Raw genomic sequence first — 27,235 nt, forward strand, 5'->3', positions numbered from 1 at the left:
ATACGCGGGAGCACGCTATACCCCAATAAATACGGTACTTTAAATTTGGGATTTCACTAGCTGTAGGCCATAATCATCAAAAATAAAATAAAAAAATGCTTGAAATGTATCACTCTGTGTGTAATTAATCTATATAATATCCGTGTTTCACTTTAAATACTAAAATAAATGAACTTTTTGATGATATTCTAACTTTTTGAGATGCACTTGTACATGTTGCCTTGTGTTAAATTACCCTTATGCCCTTTATTTGTTTTGTTTTTCCTTTTTTTCCTTTTAAATATTTTTGCTCATATGTACACTGTATAGCATCGGCATAGGAAGTGTGGGGGATTAATCTTCAAACTATCCTAATTATTAAAACATTTTGAGCTTGCTGCACTTGCAATATCTAAATAGAAATGAGAACACTCAGTACCACAAACCGAAAACATCAAATCTGGTTGCCATCTGAATATTTGATTAGCTCTGGAAGTTCAAAGAAATGTATGCCAGCTAAGCAAAAACACTGACCACAGGTTTTTACATGAGCACTTAAATATAGAATTTACATGCATACTTAAAATTATTATATCAAATAAACTGCACATTACAATCAACTCAGCTATTTCCTTAAAATAAATCTTTCGCAAAACTGAGCAATTCAAACTGAGCTGATATAGTGAAAAAATGCATAGTCACAGGTTAGGCTTTGACCCACTCGGTCTAACCCCTAGGCTTCTTGCTCCTTTAATGTGGCAAGTGACTTCACTGGCCTAAGGGGAACTGTGGGGTTCCAAAGTGGTTCCATGCTTGGTTTTTTAAGAAGAGTTGAGACTTTCACGTAACTTCATTTGTATATACCCATGGATTCATTTTGCTGCTCTAAACTTTGCTTATACATTTTTTCATAGTGTGCCTGTGTAGCGCTACCCCCTGCAGGGGCCACTTGGTATGTTGGAATCTCTGTGCTGTTCTTTAGGTTCAATAAAGATTTATTGATATTTTAAGACAGCATAAACAGAAGAGTCACATGGTGTGACCGAGCGTCCGACAAAGGGCGACCCTTTCACAAAATCATAAAACATATACAATCCTTATTGCAGAGGTTAAAGTGGTACAAGCAGTTACTCCAGCGAGGGACGGAGTTAGAAAGTGTCAATTCTTACAAGGTTTGTCCTCGGCCTTTGATGACCTCCCCCGACCCGGACGCCCCAATGGGATCTAGCTGCGTCCATGGCTCAGGGGAGTAAGGAAGGTCGAATTACCTAAGGTAGGCAGGTGACTGGGACACCAATACCACGTGCAATGAATTTAGAAAACAATAATGAAATGCGAAAGTAACTGATCATATACAATAATCAGATTGTGCATAAATAAAACCAGGGTACGGCTGGAGAGAGTCAGCCAGAAGAGAAAACGGAAAGAAAGAAGTAGAGAGAAGAGAAGGCCTGAGGCGGAAAAAGGAAGGGGAACGGGGAGGGGGAGGGGAAAGGGTTGGGAACAGGGTATAGGAAGCGGTGCGCTCATCTCCTTTCAGGAGTACACCATTTTGTCTCGGATGGATTCAGCCAAGGCACACATAACAAAAAAAAATTAAAATAAACAGATAAATAAAAACTGTAACTTGAGCTAGCCTCCGACCCTGGCAGGTAGAGATGGAAAACAAAGCCACAGGAGCATGGACCTCTGTGCTGTTCTTTGACTCAAGTGAACGACTTCGACCCCTTCAACACACCTGGTTAAATTGGTTGTAAACCCTCTCTGAGAACTTTCACCTACAGGTAAGCATAGATTAAGGCTTACCTGTAGGTGCTTGCAATATCTCCTAGACCTACACGTTTTAGGAGATATTTGCAAGACAAAGGCGCAGGCACACTGAGCGTGCCATTGCTGAATGGCATCATGCAGGCCCTATCTGAGTCTATCAGTCTGCTTTGTCACACTTTTTTGGACTTAGGAGGAAGGTTTTCAGTCTTTACTGATCGCTTTTGGTTATATGATACATATGTCACTCTTTATGATTTATATGTCACATATTTTCCTATATCAATTTTACAGCACAGCTTATTTTATTTATTATGTCACAGTACATGTTGGCATTCATGGTTCCTTCAATGTACTGTAGCTCCCCAGTGCCGGCAGCACTCATGCAGCCCCAAACCATGACACTTCCACCACAATGCTTGACTGTAGGCAAGACACCTTTGTCTTTGTACTCCTCACCTGGTTGCCGCCACACACGCTTGATACCATCTGAACCCAATATGTTTATCTTGGTCTCATCAGACCACAGGACATGGTTCCAGTAATCCATGTTTTTAGTCTGCTTGTCCTCAGCAAACTGTTTGCGGGCTTTCTTGTGCACCATCTTCCTTCTGGGATGACAGCCATGCAGACCACTCATACGACAACCTCTGGATATGAATATGAGCACGTTCACTCAACTTCTATGGTCGACCATGGCGAGGACTGTTCTGAGTGCAGCCTGTCCTGTTAAACTACTGTATGGTCTTGGCCACCGTACTACAGCTCAGTTTCAGGGTCTTGGCAATCTTCTTATAGCCTAGGCCATCTTTATGTAGAGCAACAATAATTTTTTTCAGATCCTTTAGAGAGTTCTTTGACATTAGGTGCCATGTTGAACTTCCAATGACCAGTATTAGAGAGTGAGTGTAATAACGCCAAATTTAACACATCTGCTTCTCCATTACACCTGAGGCCTTGTAACACTAATGATTCACATGACGCCGGGGAGGGAAAATGGCTAATTGGGCCCAATTTGGACATTCTCACTTAGGGATGTACTCACTTTTGTTGCCAGCGGTTTAGAAATTAATGGCTGTATGTTGAGTTATGTTGAGGGGACAGCAAATTTATACTGTTATACAAGCTTCCAATTGTTAAATAGTGTACTACAAAACACATCCACACAAAGAATAAAAAATAATTATTAAATACACTTAGGCCCCTTTCATAATGAGGAATTTTTTCAGGCTGTTTAGTGCTAAAAATAGTGCCTAAATACCGCCTGAAAAACTCCTGCCCAGCATTCTCAATGTGAAAGCCAGAGGGCTTTCACACTGAGGCGATGCGCTGGCAGGAGAGAAAAAAATCTCCTGCAAGCAGCATCTTTGGAGCGGTGAGAGGAGCGGTGTGTATACCACTCCTTCACCGCTCCTTCCTAATTAAAACAATGGGAAACCGCAGTAATACCACCTGCAATGTGCCTCTGCAGAGGCGCATTGCGGGGCGGAATTACCCTTTTTCGGCCGCTAGCGAGGGTTAATACCGCACCACTAGCAGCCGAATCCCACGGCAATTCCGACGGTATAGCAGCGCTATACCGCCACCGCACCTCCCACCCCAGTGTGAAAGGGACCTTAGTCACAAATACATGTGTGATGTTGTGGGATTTAATCCACACTTAGTAACATATACTGTATCTATCAGTCTTTAAAGCAGTCTCTAAAATTAGATTCTTAGAGCATGCTCCGCCTCTCACCAGAAATATATGTAGCACTACCCCCAAAGGAGCTGCTGGTTATTTTTGGATGGCATGTTACCTCTATTCCTTCGCCGTCTAGGGTATACGATGAGAGTTGAGAAAAACTTCAATTTTTTTGCTTTATTACCCAACGAATAAAAAGTAGTAGTTGAAGAGGTGGAAAGGGTAATATGTAGTAGGTTCAGGTGTATAACTTTGTTCGGAAACACTCCTGCTTCCAGCAATGTAGCTTTCGTTGCCACTCTGGCCAGCGTTGGTATTGTGCACCTGGACAGGCATCTCTCACTAGCCTAGCAGCCAGGGTGTCACACGGAACTTTAGCAAAGTCTCAAGCACAGACCTTCCCAAAGGTGGAGAATGAGATGAATTTGGTCCAGAATCCTTCTCAACACAGGATTAGGCACCCGGATCTCTCTTGAATGAACTCTTGTGAACTCAGAACTGACAGGCGACCATGCCTCAGCCTCTCAGCAATCGTGCATCCTTCGATGAAGTTCAAGGCCTCTCCTGAGATACTAGCCTCGTGCTCGGTCCTCTCCAAGACAGGTTCTTCATTGGGTGGCTTCCTCCCTCAGGACGGACAGCACAGGACCACTCTGCGAACGTATATCCAGTCTGACTACCAGGCCTACGTAGTAGATCACAACCCCGGACCAACGTGGTCCCGGAGCCAGGAACACTCGAACACGCACCCCTGGCCATGAGGGCCACACAGGGGGGGTGGTGGTACAACAGCTAGGATTGGCCACGACGACTGATGACCCAGAACTAATGACGTCTGTCCCTTAAGTACTAGTGGTCACAGTACAGCCCCAGCTGGAACAGAGGCCCAAACTTGGTAAAACAATACAGTCAGAGGTAGTTAAATCACTGACTACCCTCTAAATTGAAGACAGCACCAACTATGAAATTAGCAGGCTGCTACACATATATCTAAGTATAAGTATCAGTTGAACTCCTTTGGTTCCAGGTGGCATCTGCAGACTACTCCTGGTTCAACTTTAGGACCTATTTCTCACTCATCACACAGTCAGACCATGCAGAGTAAATGAACATGGGCAACCCTCCATAAATTTATCAAAGCAAAACAATAAAATTGCACGTATTTTAAACTTGTTCATTATGCAAGCAATGGAGCTTTACAATTTCCACTGTCCAGGATGCCCTGCATCCATGGACCAGCAGTGACAAAACTGGAAGTGCCGCTGTGTTGAACGAAAAAAATTAGTAGTGTGTACTAGGTTTTAGAGTGGTGATCATGGATACCATGCCAATGCCATAAGGCAGGCCATTCAGGCATGACATTTGCAAAAACATACATAATCTGGAAAGGTTTTGTGTACTGTAAAGTGACAAAAATGACTCTTGACCATTGGACATTTTAGTTCATTGGGTACAAAATGCATTTGGTTCATTTTATATTGCAGGAGGTTCTTATAGTTACTAAATGCATGTTATACTTTATTACTGTGAGGCATATTTATACATTTATACCTGGGTATGTAAGCAACAATTTGTATGGAGTCAAACATGTGCACAAAGAAGTAAGTAAAATTAGGTGCATTGGGGTTGATTTACTAAGCCTGGAGTGTGCAACATCTTTTTTTTTAAATATCTTTATTAATTTTCCATATAAACACCACATTATTACATTTCGAAAAAATAATTAATAATATTAATATACCCTATCCCCTACCCCCCCCCCCCCCACCCTAAATCCCTGACCTCTCCCATCTAAAATCTCCGACTTCCATACTCTCTCTTTGCTATGTACTTTCCCCTCTTCTCCCTTCTCCCAAGGGTCGTCAGAAACTTCAATATTGGTTATTTCTCTAATTGTTTGCCTTATCTCCTCCCTATATTTTTAAATTTTGTGACATATCCACCATATGTGAGCCATAGTTCCAATTTCCTTACAGCCCCTCCAGCATAACTGTGATGTTTCCCTTGAACATTTCTGTACCTTTTTAGGGGTAAGATACCAACGAACGAGACATTTATAGTTCAATTCTATTGTATTACAATTTACCGACGTAGAATGAACCCTCTTCGTCAATTGCTTGATCTCAAAATCATTAACTTGTGACCCCTATGAGATGATGGGGTCCCCAGGCAATAGATTATGGGGCCGCACAGTATACACACAGACACACAATATACACACACAGTATACATACACACAGAATACACATACACACACACACACAGAAAAGGTACTGGAGAGGGGGGCAGCTATAATCTTGGGATTTTTTTTAAAACACAGATTTTTACATACTGTCTCTGGTTTTACTGATGGGGCCCCTTAGTGGCATGGGGCCCTTGAGCAGTGCCCGAGCGCCCGAATGGTCAGTCCGCCCCTGATATTACCTGCGTTGCTGGGCCACAAATGACGGTAATGGATTATGGTGGATTCCCTATCCAGGGCTTTCCTTTTTATTGCTGATTTTGTCCACTTATTGAAAGCAAAATATCTAATCTCAGTAAGAGCTTATTCACACATGTGGTTGAGGGGCAGTAAAACCCTGTGGTTGAGCTGTGCTTTAGGCTTCATGTACACTAACCTAACCATTATTTTGCCAACGCTCCTAAACTCAATTCTCTAAAAGCTTATGTGTCAATGAACATATCAGCTTTTAGCAGAGTTTGGGAGCTTCTGCTTTTAGGTGAGCTTCAACCTCTCTCTCTCCTGAATGAGGAAGAATCACGTTCAGGATAGGAAACGCAGCCACGATAAATGTAGGCTAGTATACATGAATCGTTAGAGGTAATACACACCAGCATGCATGCATGAAAGAAAGTTGTGTTAGCATGCAATTCATGATTTTTGACATGTTGTGTTTCTACTGGCTTGAATAGCAAGGGGCACACCAATGCACCAAAAAACAGCATGCATGGCTTTAAAAAGCACAATTAAATAGTGGGAAAAGGCATATTAAAGGATCACTAAAGGAAATATATTTTTTTAGCTAAATAGCTTCCTTTACCTTACTGCAGTACTGATTTCATGTCCTCATTGTTCGTTTTTGCTTTGAAGTTGCTGTAATTCTGCTGTGATCTCCACACTTCCTGGTTGTCTGGCTCCTTATAACCATGGTACTGGGACACATTTATTCCCTTTTATTATCATACATAAAATATATATATATATTTTTTCTATATAGTGATTGTCCACTGCAATCAATTTTCCATCAACTGGCTGTGATAATGCCTTTTCGTGATTTAATTCACAACTGTGGAACACATGGATTGGTTCTATCAATATGAGCTTCTTAGTCTTAAACAGACAGGTACTTTTATATATATATTCTTTGATTATACATCCTTTTTGTATCAATTTGGAGAGATTCTTGGACATATGTGTGTACATATGTATCCCTTATCTTTCAGATATTTATTCCATAAAGTGGCTTAACATTCTGCTGTGGTTCTCTCGAGGTGTCTTTCGGGTTCTGTTTTTTGAAGCATTAGCTATTCCTGCGTGATCTGCTGTTCTTTCATGCTGTTGTCTCTTGATATATATTTTTTACCTTTTGGTAAGTTATTTGAAAATTTATTTCTATTAATTTTATTTTTGCGCCCCTGTTTATTTATGATTGAGACCCGTGAACATGCATATTCTGCTAAAATTGATGTAATCTTTATCAACTATTTTTTCCCCTTTTCATATTATCAATTACAACTTGTATATTCATTAGTATGCATTGATATGTAAAAATTTCTTTACAGTTATTTAATTATATGTTTTGTTGATTCTTTTTTTGATATCCAGCATTGTCTGTCTAAAAGCTCCAGAGGAAACTCAAAAGAGTGAAACATGTAGAGCTGACCAAAACAATGCTTCGTCTTGATTCCACATCATGTATTTAATCAAGATTCATTTCTTTTCATCATATTTATGTCATATAATTCTGTGTAATAAATTGTTTTTTCTATTTTTATAAAACCTTGATTGTCTGAATCTCTATTTGCACCATTTCAATAGCCCCTGGGTCCGTATGGTACCCTTTTTTGTCCTTTTTTTTAATTTTCATTGGGAGCTTTTCACGTGGTCTAAGCTGTCATTACTGTGTGTCTAAAACTCCTCAGAACCAATCATATTCATTTTAAAAACAAAACACTGCCCTGGATTTGTTTGTTGTTGTTCTGTGGGTCTCTTTACTTCACATAAAAATGAAACCAGTTTAAAACCGAAAGTGAAACTAGAGGCACATTATATGACTGAATTTAATCTATTTTTAATCATTTTTAAAAGGAATCAGTTAACTTTTATGTCTCTATACTCTGTAAACAGTCATTTCAGCAAAACATTTTTTTTCCTTTAGTGACCCTTTAATGCATATGAGTGTGTACCAGAAGTGGATGTTTTATGTTATTGAAAATGCAAAAACACAGGACAAAACATCTGCTTTGAAGGGGCCCTAATCACTATCACACAATATCATTGCAGCAATACAAAACTAATAATCAGCCCCAGAAAAGCAGAATAAATGTTTTAACGAGGTTATGGTTTTAGACCATAGTCACAAGTGTGCTTAATATGCATGAAATAGGATAAAACTGGTGAAATGAGAGATAGAAGGGGATTTAGAAATATAAACAGACAGTAATCTGCAGACTGGATCTCAGTGCCAGACAGCAGAGAAAAGACTAATAATTCCGGCATGCATGAAAAACATCATAATAGAATGAGCACACTTAAAGGGGTTGTAAAGGTAAACGTTTTTTCACCTTAATGCATTCTATGGTGAGCACTGCTTCCGAGCATGCATGTTTTTACTTTGGACTTTTGTCCGACGGACTTGTGCCCAACAACAGACTGTTGTCCATGGAAAATTTTAAAGCCTGCCATCCAACATTTGTCTGCGTAAAATCCAACAACAACTCCGATGGAGAGTACAAATGGTCAGATTTTCCGCCACCAGGCTGTCATCACACAATTCCCGTCTGAAAATGCGAACGTGTGTACGAGGCTTTAGTGTCATACTAAACACACACTATCACACTACTATCACATTTTACCTACTCTGATAAGTTTCCTTCTTTGTTTACCTCTTCTGAGGACATCTATGACTAAACATATAAGGATTGTACACAAACCTCACTATAGTTCAGGAAACGCAATTAAAAAGTGCCAGTAAATACAAGTAGACCTCAAGCTTCCTCTATTAGCACATTCTAAAGCCGCGTACACATGACCATCTTTCATGTCATGGGAAAAACAATGGGCTAGATTCACATACATTTGCGGCGGTGTAACGTATGTCCTTTGCGTTACTCCGCCGCAAGTTTTCAGCGTAAGTGCTTGATTCACAAAGCACTTGCCTGTAAACTTGCGGCGGCGTAGCGTAAAGCTGTCCGGTGCAGGCCCGCCTAATTCAAATGGGGCGTGTACCATTTAAATTAGGCGCGTTCTCGCGCCGAATGTACTGCGCATGCTCCGTTTTGAAATTTCCCGCCGTGCTTTGCGCGAAATGACGTCGCCCCGACGTAATGTTTTGAACGGCGACGTGCGTTACGTCCTTTCGTATTCCCGGACGACTTACGCAAAAAAAAATTGAAATTCGACGCGGGAACGACGGCCATACTTTAACATGGGCTGTCTATTTTTACTCCACCTAAATAGCAGCTGTAACTTTGCAACGGGAAAAGCCAACTAGCCACGACGTTAGAGAATGCGACGAACGCGCGTACCTTCGTGGATCGCCGTTAACAGCTAATTAGCATACCCGACGCGGAAAACAACGCAAACTTCACCCAGCGGGCACCGAAGTATTGCATCCTAAGATCCGAAGGCGTACGAAGCCGTACGCCTGTCGGATCTTAGCCAAATGCCGTCGTATTTTTGTTTGAGAATTCCAAATAAAGATACGACGCAGCAAATTTAAAAGTACGCCGGAGTATCAGCATATACTCCGGCGTACTTTTTCTGTGAATCTGGCCCAATGTTTTTCTCGACGTGATTCTTGTCAAGCCTGCCTTGCATACACACGAACGCGAAAAAAAAATGTGTGCAAAGCGTGGTGACAACAACACGTACGACGGCACTATAAAGGGGAAGTTCCATTCGGATAGCGCCACCCTTTGGGCTGCTTTTGCTGATTTTGTGTTAGTAAAAGTTTGGTGAGAGACGATTCGCGCTTTTCAGTTTTCATGCTTTTCAGTCTGTTACAGCGTGACGAATGAGCTATCTCCATTACAAACGCTAGTTTTACCCGAATGATTGCTCCCGTCTCATAACTTGCTTCTGAGCATGTGCGTTTTTTTCCTGTCGTTAAAGCCTACACACGACGAAGTGAAAAACGACGAGAAAAACAACGAGAAAAACAAGAGCATGTTCTACATTTTGAATGGCCATTTTTCACAACGAGAAAAATGCTCCGGAGCCTACACACGGTCGTTTTTAATGACCAATTAAAAAAATTGCATTTTTCTCGTCATGAAAAATGGGCGCGTATATGCGGCATTACACTAGTTTTGACTATAATCCTCAGTCAAATGATTGTAAAAAGACATTGGGCCAGATTCACATAGGTTAGCGGATCTTTAGATCCGCGTAACCTATGTGATTAAAGATCCGCCGCCGCAAGTTTTTGAGGCAAGTAGGTAATTCACAAAACACTTACCTCAAAACTTGCGGCGACGGATCGTAAATCCCCCAGCGGAATTCAAATTCCGCGGCTAGGGGGAGTATAGTATTTAAATCAGGCGCGTCCCCACGCCGATTTTAATGCGCATGCACCGTCCGCAAATTTTCCCAGCGTGCATTGCTTCCAATGACGTCGCTAGGACGTCATTGGTTTCGGCGTGAGCGTAACTTGCGTCCAGCGCTTTTGTGAATCGACGTACGGAAACAACGTAAAAAAAAATTGACGCGGGAACGACGGCCATACTTAACATTGGCTGCGCCTCATAGAAGCAGGGGTAAGTATACGCCGGGAAAGCGCTTACGTAAACGACGTTCGTGAATTGGCGCATCTCGCTGATTTACATATCCTCGCCGTAAATCAGCGAGAACACCCCCAGCGGCCATTTTAAAATTGCAGTTATGATCCGACGGTGTAACTCGGATCTTAGGCATATCTATGCGTAACTGATTCTATGATTCACTCGCATAGATACGACCGACGCAACTCTGAGATACTCTGAGATACGACGGTGTATCAGGAGATACACCGTCGTATCTCTCTCTGAATCTGGCCCATTGCCTTTCAGGTATGCATATGCATAGGACAGCCTGATCAAGCTGCCTGCTTTCTATTGGTAGTATGTGACAAAAATAATGTGTCTGCTACTGTGAGTGATACTATAAAACCTAAATAATCTCATAACTAAACCCATTATATTTAAAAGTGTGTGCGATACCAAACTTTTTTTGGATAGGGTGAAAGGTTAAAACCCCTGTAAAACCTTTATTGCTGTTTGTGTCTCCACTGGAGAGATTCACCCTCTCTGCTTGTCCTTTGATCATTGTCACCGAGACAGAAGGTAATGCAAAAACATTTTTTTTTACAACTGTCACCATATCAGGAATTGAGATAAAATCTTGCATTAGGAACAACTGTCTAATGGTGGCAATATACAGAACCATTTTATATACAATCATATGGTTAATGGCTTTGATGTACAGGAGGTAAAGAATGATGAGAAGACTGCAAAGAACATTTAATGTGCCATACACTTAAAGGGGAGTTCCAGGCTTTTTAATGTTTATTAAAAGTCAGCAGCTACAAAAAGTGTAGCTGCTGGCTTTTAATAAACATGCACTGACATGCTCCACGGTCCAGCGACGCCCCGGCCGGAGCTCCGCTCCTCTCCCCCCCTCTCCGGCCGGCGTCTTCATTGTTACTGTGGGCACCCGGTCGTGAAGCTTTCGGCTTCACGGCCGGGCACTCACTGCGCATGCGCACTGTGATTGGTCAGGCGATCGCCTGGGACGTGCCACGTGTCCCAGGCGATCACCTACAGGGAGGGGCCGCTGTAGACAATATGGCGTATCACCTAGGCGGTCCCTGGGCGGAAGGAGGAAGTGGGACAGGAAGTCCCACTCCTCCTGATGCCCCCCCCCCCCCAAAAAAAAATGACATGCCAAATGTGGCATGTAAGGGGGCAAGGAGTGGATTAAAGGAGTTGTAAAGGAAACATTTGTTTTTGCTGAAATGACTGTTTACAGGGTATAGAGACATAATAGTTAACTGATTCCTTTTAAAAATTATTAAAAATAGATAAAAATCAATCATATAATGTACCTGTTTCCTGCTTCTCTGCTGCACAGAGCCAATACAGGGCAGTGATGGTTTTGAAAACGAAACTGATTGGTGTTGAGGGGTTTTAGACACACAGTAATCACACCTCCTTGATTAGTGACCACAGAGAGAAAGCTCCCATGACTTTTTTCATCAGGAAACAGACAACTAGGAAGTGTTCAGAACAGAGAAGGATTAGAGCAAAAAACAAACAATAAGGACATGAAACCAGGACTGCAGTAACGTAAAGGAAGCTATTTAGCTAAAAAAAAAAAAAAATCCTTTAGTGACCCTTTAAGCGGAAGTTCCACTTTTGGGTGGAACTCCGCTTTAATGATTAGTTGACTTTCTATCCAGACCAATCAGAATCATTTTGATGAAATCAAATCGAAAATATCAAAAGCGAAAAATAAAGGTTTTAGATATTCATACTTACATCTAAACTGTTAAAAGGGTGTCTGGATCAGTCTGCAGGTGAAAACACCATGTAGCTTCAGCAGCATAATTACAAAAAAATGCAAGGCAGCATGGAATCCAAACTACAACCCCAGTGAGCCATGATGGGAAATACGAGAACCATGAGTGTTATTCCAGCTCTTAAATGTGTTCCATGCCCCACACAAAGCCAGCAAATGACATCACCCCTCTCTATGTCTGACGTAGTCAAGAACTGCTTCTTTCAATCCTTTATTTTTATTTTTTATTATTATTTTTTTATTTTTTTTTACAGAATACAAGTTTATTAAAGCGGGGGTTCACCCTGTTAAAAAAAAAAAAATGTTTTTTTTTATTAGACCATTACTTTCGGCATCGTAGCGCGAGCTACGGTATGCCGGTCTTAAATTTTTAATCCCCGTACTCACCGTGCTATCGATGATTGAAGAATCCGGGGAATGGGCGTTCCTATGGTGAGAGAAGGTGATTGATGGCCGGCCCTGGCACGTCACGCTTCTCCGGAAATAGCCGAAATAGGCTTGGCTATTCACGGCGCCTGCGCATAGCCTGTGCGCAGGCGCTGTGAATAGCCGAGACCTACTCCGGCTGTCTTCGGGGAGCGTGACGTGCCAGAGCCGGCCGTCAATCATCCTCCCTCTCCATAGGCACGCCCATTCCCCGTGGGAGTCGGATTCTTCAATCATCGATAGCACAGTGAGTACGGGGATTAAAAATTTAAGACCGGCATACCGTAGCTCGCGCTACGATGCCGAAAGTAATGGAATAATGAGGTGAAGGAGGGTGAACCACCGCTTTAAGTTTCATTAGGGTGGCATGGAACAGATGCAGCCATTAGGATTTCAGTCTTAATCTGATATCAATCAGAGTATTCATGATTTGAATTCTGCTTGATTCAGTAAAGCTCACCTTATGGATTTTCTTTTTTACAGACATAAAGGGCCAGATTCACATAGAAGAGCGGCGGCATAACGTATCATAGATACATTACACCGCCGCAATTTTTCATCGCAAGTGCCTGATTCATCAAGCACTTGCGATGAAAACCTACGCCGGCGGCCTCCGGCGCAAGGCGGGCCAATTTAAATGGGAGTATGTCGTTTAAATTAGGCGCGCTCCCGCGCCGGACCTACCGCGCATGCTCCGTTTCCGAACTCCCGTCGTGCATTGCGCGCCGTGACGTAATTTTTTCGAACGGCGACGCGCATAGCGTAATTCCGTATTCCCGGACGGCTTACGCAAACAACGTTATTTTTTAAATTTCGACGCGGGAACGCCGGCCATACTTTATACAGCAATACGATTGCTGTGTAAAGTTAAGGCACCAAAAAAACGACTAACTTTGCGACGGGAAACTAGACTAGCGGTGACGTAGCGAACGTGAAAAACCATCGGGAATCGCCGTAACTCCTAATTTGCATACCCGACGCTGGTTTACGACGCAAATTCCCCCCAGCGGCGGCCGCGGTATTGCATCTTAAGATCCGACAGTGTAAAACAATAACACCTGTCGGATCTTCTGGCTATCTATGCGTAACTGATTCTATGAATCAGTCGCATAGATAGAAACAGAGATACGACAGCGTATCAGCAGATACACCGTCGTATCTCCACTGTGAATCTGGCCCATAGATATTAACTTGTCCCCAGATAAATAATGAGGCATGATACCACACACTGATATATCTGATAATAGAGGAGACAAAATTATATACCACTTGTCTTTAACAATCAGTAACATGAATTATCTATAAAATCAATATTAAAAAAATACATACTGTAAAATATGTGCTTACGTAGAGGTATTGTGATATCAAATAGGTCTCCAAACTCTTAAATTAATGAATAAGTCATTCCTTTCATCCACTAGTGCTTAGAAGAGCCCCCCTTACATCCAGGATTGCCCAGCAGTGTCCATCCCTTACATCCAGGATTGCCCAGCAGAGCCATCCCTTACATCCAGGATTGCCCAGCAGAGCCCCCCTTACATCCAGGATTGCCCAGCAGTGTCCATCCCTTACATCCAGGATTGCCCAGCAGAGCCATCCCTTACATCCAGGATTGCCCAGCAGAGCCCTCCCTTACATCCAGGATTGCCCAGCAGTGTCCATTCCTTACATCCAGGATTGCCCAGCAGAGCCCTCCCTTACATCCAGGATTGCCTAGCAGTGTCCATCCCTTACATGCAGGATTGCCCAGCAGAGCTCTCCCTTACATCCAGGATTGCCCAGCAGTGTCCATCCCTTACATCCAGGATTGCCCATTAGAGCTCCCCTTACATCCAGGACTGCCCAGCAGAGCCCTCCCTTACATTCAGGATTGCCCAGCAGAGCCCCCATGAAGGGCTGATCCCAGCATAGATTCCAGCAGAGCCTGTGTTAATTTTTCCGCCTATCACGGACATCATCTTGTCCTCAGCCTCGGATGAAACGACATCCATGATAGGCGGAACACTGAACATAGGCTCTGCAGGGAAACTGAGTGTTCCGCCTATCACCGAACAGCATGAGGAGGAGGCGCGGCCTTTGAACAATGAATGCCCGCAGTCTGACTAACTCTGCATCTGGCGTATAAGACGATCCTTGATTTTTGAGGCATATTTTTAAGTATAAAAGGTTGCCTTACACGCTGGAAATTACGTTACCTGGTGTTGCAATTGATTTTTGTATCCAGTCCAGTAATTCAGGCAATAGAAAAAATTGTTCTGCCAATTAGGGGCAGGGATACATTTAGGAGGTTATGTAAGAGAGAGGTATAGTGGATATTTTATTTCAATACCAGGAAACCAGCTGGCATGAATTTTGAATGTGATGTTTTCCATTTTTATGAATAACTATATACGCTTTTATGTTTATTTGTATATATCAATGGTGTTATGTATCATATATGTGGTTCGTTAGTTCCCATTTGTCTTATATATTTCATCTTTAGCTTCACATGTGCTATGTATCAATTTAATTCTTCTCCCAAGGCTATCATGTTCGTTATGTGTAATGCCCTGTACACACGATCAGGCTTTAGCCCGACCAAACTCACATCGATTTCCGAAGGAATTCCATCGGAGGAAAAGAGAACATGATCTCTATGTAAACTCAGACAGAGTTCCTCAGAATATCCGATGGAAAAACTCTGATGGGCTTACACACGGTCGAAATTTCCGATGGAAAAAGTCTAACTTTTTCCATTGGAAATTCCAATCGTGCGTACAAGGCATAACACATAATTTGAGGATGCCATTGTTTCGTTTCATTTTAAAGAAAAAAAATGTTGAACCCCTTCTTAAAAAGGTTGCTCCCTGAGGCCCCATACACACCATAGAATCTATCCGCAGATAAATCCCATCAAATGGGTTTCTGCGGATAGATTCTATGGTGTGTACACTCCGTCGGATATTTATCCGCGGATAAATCTCCCCTGGGATGGATTTCCAGCAGATGGATATTTGCTGACATGCTCAACAAATCCATCTGCTGGAATCCATCCCAACGGATGGATCCGCTCGTCTGTACAGACTCACCGGATCCATCCGTCCAAAGGGATTCCCCGCACGCGTCGTAATGATTTGACGCATGCGTGGAATTCCTTATATGACAGCGTCGCGCCCGTCGCCGCGTCATAATCGCGGCGACGGCGCGACGCGTCATCGCCAGAGGATTTCCGCGCGGATTTCAATGCGATGGTGTGTACACGCCATCGCATAGAAATCTGCTGAAATCCTCGAGAGGATTTATCCGCGGATACGGTCCGCTGGACCGTATCCGCGGATAAATCCTCTCGTGTGTATGGGGCCTTAGAGATTTTTTCTGTGTCTCTTGCACCTTTTCTTTTCCTTTTTGTTCTGTTTTTTTGTCATAATTTTTTTATGTTATCAGTGCTATTGTGCTGTTAGCTTTTGCTTTGCATCTTTTTTTCATATTAACAGTACGGTATCCCACATAACACTGTGAAGCCTCGTACACACGACCGAGGAACTCGGCCGGCGAAACACATCGTTTTCCTCGTCAAGTTCCTTGTTAGGCTGTCGAGGAACTCGACAAGGCAAGTTTCTCCATTCCCGTCGAGGAAATAGAGAACTTGCTCCCTTTTTGGCTCGTCGAGTTTCAAGACAGTTTCCTCTACGAAAATGTACACACGACCGGTTTCCTCGGCAAAAAAATATCTCCCAGCAAGTTTCTTGCTGGTTTTTGCCGAGAAACTTGGTCGTGTGTACGAGGCCTAAGGGTTCTATACAAACTAGGGTGTCTCTCACTCCTTGGGGGGTCTACTCTAACCATTTTAGACATACAGAAATGTTTTGTACTCATGTAAACACTGTCTCTGTCTCATGATATAGGTTAGTTCTAAATGTGCATGTGCATAGGTATACATGTGTTTTTGCATGTCTCTTTTACACATTTTTATATATTTACTGTAAATATATATCTATATATATATAGATATATATATATATATTTTTTATGTTCGCTCTATATCCATATATACACACTTTCTAAACATGTTTATTTATAAAAAAAAATCCGAAATATTTCTTATGTTGGCAGGAACATCTCTTATATATGACCACATACAACTTTTAGCCCTGGTTCACACTGGTGCGATTTGACATGCAATTTGACATGTCAAATCGCATGTTAAATCGGCAGCATTTGCCGGCAATGGCACCGTCCTAATCAGTGCGACGCAGCATCTGCGGCACTACACCCAATTCAAAAAGTAGCTTCTGTACTACTTTTTGCGATTTCAGCCTGTGATTTACATTAACATCTGTGCAGAAACTGCACAGATGTCTCTGTAATCACGGCCGAAATCGGGACTGACAAGCGGGAGTGAAATCATGCGCGTTAAGCTGAACTCGCAGGGCTTCACTCCCGCAGCCCAGTGTGAACCTGGGCTAAGGCTGGGTTCACATATGAGCCGCATGTGGCTCACAGCAGGGGTCTGTTGCGTCCTGGTTTACCGTTTCAGGTCCGATTTCAGCCGCATCCAATTCGCAATGGTGTGAACGGTAAAAGGTTCATTATGTCTTTAATTTTATTTATTTATTTTTTTGTTTGTTTTTAGGCTTTTTATGTGTGTGGCCCTTTTGAAAATTGATATTTATCAGTAAAGGGTCAATGCATCTCTTGAATGATTACAGTGTCAGCTGTTTTCATTACCATCGAGAGTGTTCAAATTTGTGCCACATTATGGAGTGAGCCTTAACGTGCACAATGATTAAGTCTTTTGATTTTTGTATATATACTATCATTTTTTAATCTGTTATTTGGCTGGGACTAAGCACCAGTAAAGTGGTCAGAGGTTGTGCTTTTTATTCTGATTGTTGCATGGACTATTTTCAATAAAGGAATTAATTTGGAGTGTAGTCATCCAGACTTTCTTTGTTCACACAATGGTTTATGTTTTTTTTATGATTACGTTTAGATCCATTCTAATTCCGTTTGGGTTTGGTGGCATGTGGTTCTTTGCAACTTTTATATCCCTTTTAGTCTCCGACAGGATTATTTTTGCTAGTGCATGGTACTATAATGTATGTAATTGCTTGTTAACATGTATGTAAATGACAATTTACTGAAATGTGTTGGAACTGCATAATGTTTTGTGCAAAAGTTTGTGTTCTAACATTATTGTTATCATATCTTTTTCAGATGCACGTCCATGCTTTCTAATGAAGCAGACTGCTAAGGAGTTCTGAGAAAGGCATCAAAATGCTACCGTCATTCTACAATTAATTATGATGCACTCAATGTTCTGCCATGCATTGCTGTGCTATTGCAGAAGCTATGCAATTAGCGAAACACGTTGACCCTTGGATGATTGAACACTCAGAAACCTCTAGTTTATTGCTTTAAAAAATAAGTATATCTGTAGAAGGTGTTATGTGATTATCTGTATTATATCTATGCACTGAATGAGGCTTTTTTAGATTTCCGTGCACTATACAATTCTTGAATGTTTAAATGTTGTAAATAAAATGTATGCTTTTTATTAAATCTGTTTTCATCTCATGCAATGCCATTAAAGTCCAGTACAAGCAGGGTTATTCCTTGCAACCCCTTTTTCTACAAGAGATTTGGATGTGGCATGGGTAAATGCCTTCCTTTTAAATTGTACAATTACTGTATCGGCGTAATTAACTTTAAGAGGGAAGTTTCAGGAAAAAACTTTCCACAGCCCCTGCGTATAACACGCAGGCACAGTTTACCCTCTATTTTCAGGGTAAAAAAGTGAGTGTTATACGCCAATAAATACAGTAATTATGCTTACAGTAAAACCTTGGTTTGAGAGCGTTTTGCAAGACAAACAAAATGTTTTAATACATTTTGCCTTGATATACAAGCAATGTCTTGATATAAGAGTAGCGTCATGTCACAACTGAGTATAAAAAAAGAGGAGAGGAGCCTCTAAGTGTAGCAATATGGTTACATTTAATGAAGGTAAAACATTTAGCAACTTATTGCTACACTTAGAGGTGCCTCTCTTCTCTTTTATACCCTGTAAAAAATGCTTTGATATACAAGTGCTTTGGATTACAAGCATGTTTCTGGAACAAATTATGCTTGCAAACCAAGGTTTAACTGTATTTTGGAAGGAAGAGCATTTGCTGTTCAGTGATACAGAATGTATATGGTATATAGTAGACATGTGCACACTGAAATATTTTGTTTCGGAATTTTGTTTTTGTCCTAAAAATACATCTATTTAGTTACTCCCGAAATTTGTTTTTATTTATTTTGTTTAGTTAAAAAAAGCATTAGTCTGAAAATCAAATTAATTAAGGTTGAATCTGTCATTGAAGGCTTATGGTATCTGTCGAATGTTCCAAGAAGATTTGACGGAGCAGCTAAACTGTACGACGCCGCAATCATACATTTCCGGTCGAATGTTCTGCCTACAAGCTATAGAAGAATTCTAATGTTGTATGACACTATTAATAATTATATTTTTAAATTATTGTTACTAGTCAACCAACATTCGAATTCTTCTATAGCCTATGGGCCGAGCATTTGACCGGAAATGTACGATTGTGGCGTTGTACAGTTTAGCTGCTTGTCGAATCTTCTTAGAACTTTTGACAAACACCATAAGCCTTCAATGACAGATTCAACGTTTGTATGTTTTTCGGTGCTTCATCGAATCTTCATCGTTCATGTCGAATGGTCTAAACTCTACCCCAACACTGTCTCTATAATGTCGAATCTTTTCTCTCTATGTCAAATCTTTCCTCTCTATGTAGAATGATCTTGGACTAATAGAGTTAAGGTTAGGCACATTCGACCACAGGTTCGATAGACACGGATCGCTATTGTCAGCGCCATGTCGAATCTCCTATCTATATCGAACTGTTGTAGCAACGAAAACAAAAATAAAGCATTTTTTTATGTCAGATCTGAGATTTCAGATTCTGAGCATTCGTTGGTAGTTTGTTCAAATTCTGACGAAAATGCATTTGGACGAAAACTAATGCACATGTCTAGTATATAGTGAAATGTAATGAGTAAATTTAGGATGTATATGTTGGATTGTACCTTGTACTATTTGATATCACACCAGCCTCATAGATGCGTGTATTTTATGCATGTGTTTTTATATTAATGTTGAGAATGAAAATTTATGTTTTTGATAATTGATACTATCTTTAGTGACACCTTAAAAATCTCCTGGTACAACATTTTACATAGATATGCATATACTGTACAGTACATATAGCACTATATTACATTATTTTTTTATAATATAAATATAACATTTATCATTACTCCCTTGCAATACCCCACACATTCTTTTCATCTGAATTCATGTTCAATTCCTGCAGGTCTATTTATAACAAGTATATCATGCCATCAAATCTACCACTCTACTTGTATTCACTTTCTGGCAGTCTTTGGCAGTTTTGCATGCATTCAGTCTCATGACACTTAGCTTGTATTTAAAACATTAATATTCTAACAAAATGTTTGAGTAAATGTCAGATTTATAATATTATGGATATACATTTTTGTAGATCTTGAAATAGTTCTTGTAATCTGTTACTGTGTAAGCAGGACAGATAGGTAAGGCACTGTATTACCCTATATGGAAAGCTGGTCTTATGGGATGACAGATGATAGACGTGTCACCAAAGCACAGGTGAACAAACTTTAACACCAAGTCAGACTGTTACAGAGATGCAAAAGTAAACCTTCCAAGCAGGATTATACAGCATGTGGTTATACAGCTGTTGTGGCGATACAAGTGCCCAGTCACTGTCTGGCAGGGCATGCTGAGCATTATAGTCTCCCAGGAGCTGTAGGTTACATATGCCTGCTAAAGAAGGATAGATGACCTAGGATCTGCCAGACATGTATGTCATATGGAACCTGCTGAGAGATTTGTATGTGTGTGGTAAATCCTCTGATCTCCTGGTTGTACTAACCAGGAGATCAAAATCCCCGCGGAATTCCGTCCGCGGTGACGCGTCGCGCCGTCGCCGCGATGATGACGCGGCGACGTACGCGACGTGGTGATATAAGGAATTCCACGCATGCGTCGAATCATTACGACGCATGCGAGGGATGGGTTCGGACGGATCGATCCAGTGAGTCTGTACAGACCACCGGATCGATCCGCTGGAGCCGATTCCAGCGGATAGATTTCTTAGCATGTTAGGAAATTTTTATCCGCTGGAAATCGGTCGGCCCAAAATATATCCGCGGATAAATATCCGCTGGATCGTACACACCAGCGGAATGTATCCGCTGAAACCGATCCGCGGATCAATTTCAGCGGATCGATCCTCTCGTGTGTACGGGGCCTTAGGCCTTGTACACACGACCGAACATGTCCGTTGAAACTGGTCCGTTGTGTGTAGAGCCGACCGGACAGATTCCCGGCCTAGCGGACAGGTTTCCAGCGGACAAAAGTTTCTTAGCATGCTAAGAAACTTGTCCGCTGGAAGCCTGTCCGTCGGACATGTCCGATGGTCAGTACAACTCATCGGGCATGTCCGCTGGCCCGAAATCCCACGCATGCGTCGAAGTGATTCGATGCATGTGTGGAAGCATTGAACTTCCTGGTGCGCGCACGTCATCGTCGCCGCCACGTCGCCGCCACGTCACCGCGTATTCTGTCCGCGGGGAATTTGGTCTGATGGTGTGTACACACATCAGACCAAATGATCCCAGCGGACATGTCCGATGAAAAAGGTCCGCGGACCGTTTTCATCGGACATGTTGGGTGGTGTGTACGAGGCCTAATACCTCATAGACAGGATCGAAATTTCCGATTGAAAAAGTCAGACGGAATTATTTCATCACATATTCCGACCGTGTGTGTGCCCCATCTGAGTTTTCCATTGGAAATTCCACCGGACTTAGAAAGAGAACATGTTCTCTTTTTTTCTGATAAAAAATCGGAAATTCCATTCGTCTGTATGGAACTCCGACGGAGAAAAAAACATGTATGCTCAGAATCAAGTCGACGCATGCTCGGAAAGCATTGTGTGACAGTGTGTATGCAAGACAGCTTGACATACCACATTTGGGGGGGGGAAGTAGTTTTCACAGGCACCCATCTTCCTCTCATGGCACTGCGGTGTCAAAAGGAATTTCACCTCTCCCCCTCCCTCCCTGCAATCTTCTGGGAACCGTTACAGGATCCAGAAGATTGTCGGCAATTCATAACGAACAGCACGGCTCGCGCATTCGCAGTGCACACTTGCAATGCTAGCGTCGCAGAAAGGAGGGGCTTCGGGCGGCCGCATCGCCGGACCATGGGACAGGTGAGTGTCTGTTTATTAAAAGTCAGCAGCTACAATTTTTGTAGCTGCTGACTTTAAATTGGGTGGAGCTCCGCTTTTAAGGGAGAGTTAAAGTGACACTAAACAATATCCTTATATTAACAAAATACTTAATAAACACACTTAATAGCTCCTCACTGTGTATTTATGCATGCTTGCAATGTCCTCTATAAGCTCCCAACCCTCACCCTTTTCCCCTCACTTCTTTATTTGGATGGATCACTACACATTAGTTTAAAATAAAAAGGAAGCCATAGGGCTAACACTGCGCTTAAAGAGTGAAAACATGGTTAAATATACAAGTGAAATATATGGAATTGAAAAAATTCAGCCAGCACCTTTAACTTCATAAAAAAAACCTAAACAGTCATCATCCATAACTCAGCAGTGGTGGGTTTTTTCCTGATCAGCAATAATAGAGAATTGACTGCTGCTCCAGGAGCCCATTATTTCCCTGTGCTGAGTGAGTCACGGCTTTTTAGGCCCCTTTGCGGATAAAAACGGGACATACATTGGTCCCTTTGTGATTGAGGGTGTCAGCGGATGTCATCCGCTGACACCCGTAATCACCCGCCTCCGCAATGATCCGATTTTTCGGACAGAAGAAAATCCTATTTCTCGTCTGGCAGATCGGATGAACACGGACATGCGGACCGTGTTCATCCGATCCCCCATAGGGGAGAGCGGAGGAAAGACAGGGCGGTCCCTGCACAGTGTGCGGGGACCGCCCTGTCAGCCGGCAGCTCAGCTGGGATTTTACGGAGGATCCCCGCTGAGCTTTACGAACACACGGAGCCGGATCATTACTAATCCGCCCCGTGTGAAAGGGCCCTTAGTAAGCAGGCTACCTTCACTTGGGTGTCGACCTGAACACACTTTTAGATTTTTTGGAAAGATTTGTGTTACAACTTTTTTTTGCAATTTATCTTTATTCTACTGGATATCAAATTTTCACAGACTCTTAAGCCTCGTACACACAACCGTTTTTCTTGGAAAAAAACAGCAAGAAAACTGCTTCTTGCAGAGATTCCCGTTCGTGTGTACGAGGCATTCAGGTTTCTCGTCAGCAAATCCGGCCAGAATCTCAACGAGAAAAAAAGAGAACCTGCTCTCTATTTTCTCATCAGGATTCTTGTCGACCTGTTTCCCGACGAGAAACCAGAGGGTGTGTATACTTACCTGTCACCGTGGAAACCCGCGCATGCTCGAAATGACTTTGACGCATGCACGGTACCTTCCACGACATAGGTAGGGTGAAGCAAGATAGCGGCGATGGCATTGAATGTGACACGATGACGTCACCGCGTTCTTTCCTTTCAAGAGAACCGTGGTTCTTTTGGAAACGAAAGTCTGTACACTCGGGCGGCAAGAGTTTCTTGCCAAGAATCTCGTCAGGGAAAACGACGAGTTTTTCCTGACGAGATTCTCGGTCGTGTGTACGAGGCTTTACTGTTTGGAATCTGAATGGGACTTTGCCTTGGTTTTCTTTTTTTCAATTATTTCTTTTGTTGTTGATATATTTATCATTACTTTTCAAGTTTGACTTACACTTGTTTGATAATATACTGCACATTAGTTGCAGTCAAGTGCGCTGCTCTATGCACACCACAATTCCCATTACATTGGGGGTATTTACTAATGCTGGAAAGTGCAAAATCTGGTGCAACTCTGCATAGAAACCAATCAGCTTCCAGGCTTTATTGCCAAAGCTTAAAGTGGGAGTAAACTCCCATTCATAATTCTTACCTATAGGGAAGCCATAATAAGGCTTACCTATAGGTTCAGTAAAACCTTGGTTTGAGAGCGTTTTGAAAGACAAGAAAAATGTTTTAATACATTTTGCCTTGATATACAAGCAATGTCTTGATATAAGAGTAGCGTCATGTCACAACTGAGTATAAAAAAGAAGAGAGGAGCCTCTAAGTGTAGCAATATGGTTACATTTAATGAAGGTACAACATTTAGCAACTTATTGCTACACTTGGAGGTGCCTCTCTTCTCTTTTATACCTGTAAAAAAATGCTTTGATATACAAGTGCTTTGGATTGCAAGCATGTTTCCGGAACAAATTGTGCTTGCAAACCAAGGTTTTACTGTACTGTAAATATCTCCTAACCGTGCACAATTTAGGAGATATTTTTTGTACATGCAGCCATTGACGTCACCATGACCAAACCCCACCCGGGCCATTCCTTTAGAGACCTGTGCCATAAATGGCGGTTCCTTGCTCACATGTGTGGGAATGATGTCATCGCGCCTCCGGCCCCTCACACAGCCAGAATATGCAAACCCAGAAAGGAAGACCGGTGAAGATGGAAGCGCCTTCAGCGTGGCATACAAGCACAGTATTCCCTTGCCTTGCAGGTTGCAAAAAAACAAAAAAACACAGCAGTTTATTACCACTTTAAATGAACAGGCTTAAGTTAGAATCTGATTGGTTACTATACACAGCTGCACAAGTTAGTAAATCTCCCCCATTGTCTCTAGTCCATCATTTCGAAGAAGCAAGGAAGAGAGAGTGATTCCTACATACAGAGGGACCATGGAGAACGTATGATGCCACCCTCTAACAAGAAGTCATATCAGTCTTGGAGAAGTCTGAGAGCAATAGAAGGTGTTTTTTGAATAAAGACTATACAGTTTACTTAACCTCTTGACCACTGGGTACTTAAACCCCCTTCCTCACCAGACCAATTTTCAGCTTTCGGTGCTCTCACAATTTGAATGACAATTACTCAGTCATACAACATTATGCCCATCTGAAATTTTTGTCCTTTTTTTCCCACAAATAGAGCTTACTTTTGGTGGTATTTTATCACCTCTGCGATTTTTATTTTTTGCGCTATAAAACAAAAAACACTGAAAATTCTGTAAAAAAATCTTGTTTCTGTCATATTAGCAGGTATTGCGGAGTATTGGGGGTATTGCGGAGTATTGGGTGGTATTGCAGAGTATGGGGGGGGGTTATTGCAGAGTATGGGGGGGTTATTGCAGAGTATGGGGGGGTTATTGCAGAGTATGGGGGGGTTATTGCCGAGTATGGGGGGTTATTGCCGAGTATGGGGGGTTAATTGCAGAGTATCGGGGGTTAATTGCAGAGTATGGATGGTTAAATGCAGAGTATGGGGGTTAATTGCAGAGTATGGGGGTTAATTGCAGAGTATGGGTGGTTAATTGCAGAGTATGGGGGGTATGGGGGTATTGCAGAGTATGAGGGGTTAATTGCAGAGTATTGCACAGGGAGGGAGGGATGGATCTGTGACTGCATTTGTCACAGATCCAGCCACAGCAGCTGCTGCTGCTGCCGCTCTCCCCCCTCTCCTCTCACACTGTACCGAACAGTACAGAGAGGAGAGGGAGGAACCGGCGTCATGACATGACGCCGGTTTGTTTACAAGTGATCGCTCCGTCAAGTGATCGCTCCGCCCAGAAGCGATTCAGTTCGCATGCGCCGCGCTTTATAAGTTTTTCATTCATTCATTTGACGGAGCGATCAAGTGGTAAACCGCCGCTATCAGCGGCGATTTACCGCGATCTGTGATGCGCCGGGTCTTCTAGACCCGGCGCTCACAGATGATTCCGGGAGCGCGCCCCAGGGGGCACGTGAGTGAAGGATTCTGGGAGGACGTCCCAGGGACGTCGTCCCGGAATAACTCCACCGCGCTGTAGCAGTATTTTCGCTATGGCGCGGTGGGGTAGTGGTTAAATATAATACATTTTTTTTTTTAAATCAGAGTTAACTGTGAGGCCCCGTACACACGACAGAAACTCGATGGGAGCCGTATTCTGCCGAGAAACCCGGTCGTGTGTACACTTTTCGCCGAGGAAACCGACGAGCATCTCGTCGGGCCAAATAGAGAACATGTTCTCTATTTCCTCGTTGTTCAATGGGAAATTTCGGCTCGCCGAGATCCTCGGCGGCTTTACAAGGAACTCGACGAGCAAAACGATGTGTTTTGCCCGTCGAGTTTCTCGGACGTGTGTACGAGGCCTGACTTTAAGGCAGAACTCTTGGTCGGCATACTTGTTCTGAGTCAGTGGTTTAGATTGCACTGAAGCATTTGGAACATCAGAACAGCCAGGTAACTCAAAGCAAGTTCTAAAAAAGCAGGGCTCATCAATGGTGGCACATGTAATTTCTCAGTACGGAATTTCTTTAAACATAGTCTACACTCTCATCCACAAAGATGCTGCACCTTTGCTTTCTGCCTAATTTACTCTTCCACCTGGGAAGCTATTACGTGTGCAATGACACCAGCAGCTTTATTCAGTAAGAACAGCATACACAAACACTTTAAACATTACTGCAAACATTTCTTTCTACGTATGACTTCTCAGCTTGGACTGTCATGTCAACTTGGACTGAATTACAGATAGCTACTATGATCACCTATCAGGTACCACTCAGAGTGGACTAATACTTTTGCTTTTGTGTAATGCATTGTAACAAAAAAATAATAATCGTGTGTTAATAAATGAAATACATTAAAAATACATTAAAACAAATACATTTAATTAAAAAGGACTGCTGCAACCTTCCCCCTATCTGAGCATCAGATGTGACAAAACTATAACCAACATAATAAAGTGCGCTGTAATATAAATTCCAATCCAAGTCAAGTGGCTCCCCCCACACACACCCTTAAGAAATTCTTCCCCCTAGAGCCCCATAATTTGTTTTTGTTTAATCTTCTTCATAAATGTTTTTTTATAGGTGTCTTAGGTCCGGTCACTTGGTGACCTTGGTGGCCCTCAATGCTGCAGAGAACATTATTTAGGGATCTAGGCACTGTTCTCTGCAGCATTTTCCTGTATGCCCTGGGAGGCTTAATAACACACCCCAGGCAAGGACGTATCTGCCACGAGGCAAACAAGGCATTTGCCTCAGGCGGTATTTTACAAGGGGGGCGGCGCTGCCCTCCCGGCAAAAGAGACATCAGCAAGCAGTGCGCTTGCTGGGGAATGCAGGGAACAGGGGCAGACTGGGCCGCCACAGTTAAGGAACCTGGCCTTAGTGCTGGCTCCACCTCCACTGCTAGCTGAGGCTCTACTAGCCACTGGTTGCTAGAGCCGCCTGGCATCTAGCAACCAGTGACGTCACGCCAGAGACTCCTTGCCCTAATGCAAAGGGAGGAGGATTTAACTTCCTCCTCATCCGCACCTAGTACTCTCCACAGTTCATCCACGTTCTCTATCTTCTCTGGGCCTCTGGCATAAAAGAAGAAGGGAAATAAAGTGTAAGGTGAGGCTGGGCGCATGCAGCTTCATCATGGGGGA

The sequence above is a fragment of the Rana temporaria genome, chromosome 2 (genome assembly GCF_905171775.1).
Source record: "Rana temporaria chromosome 2, aRanTem1.1, whole genome shotgun sequence".
In the NCBI taxonomy this organism is placed as follows: Eukaryota; Metazoa; Chordata; class Amphibia; order Anura; family Ranidae; genus Rana; species Rana temporaria.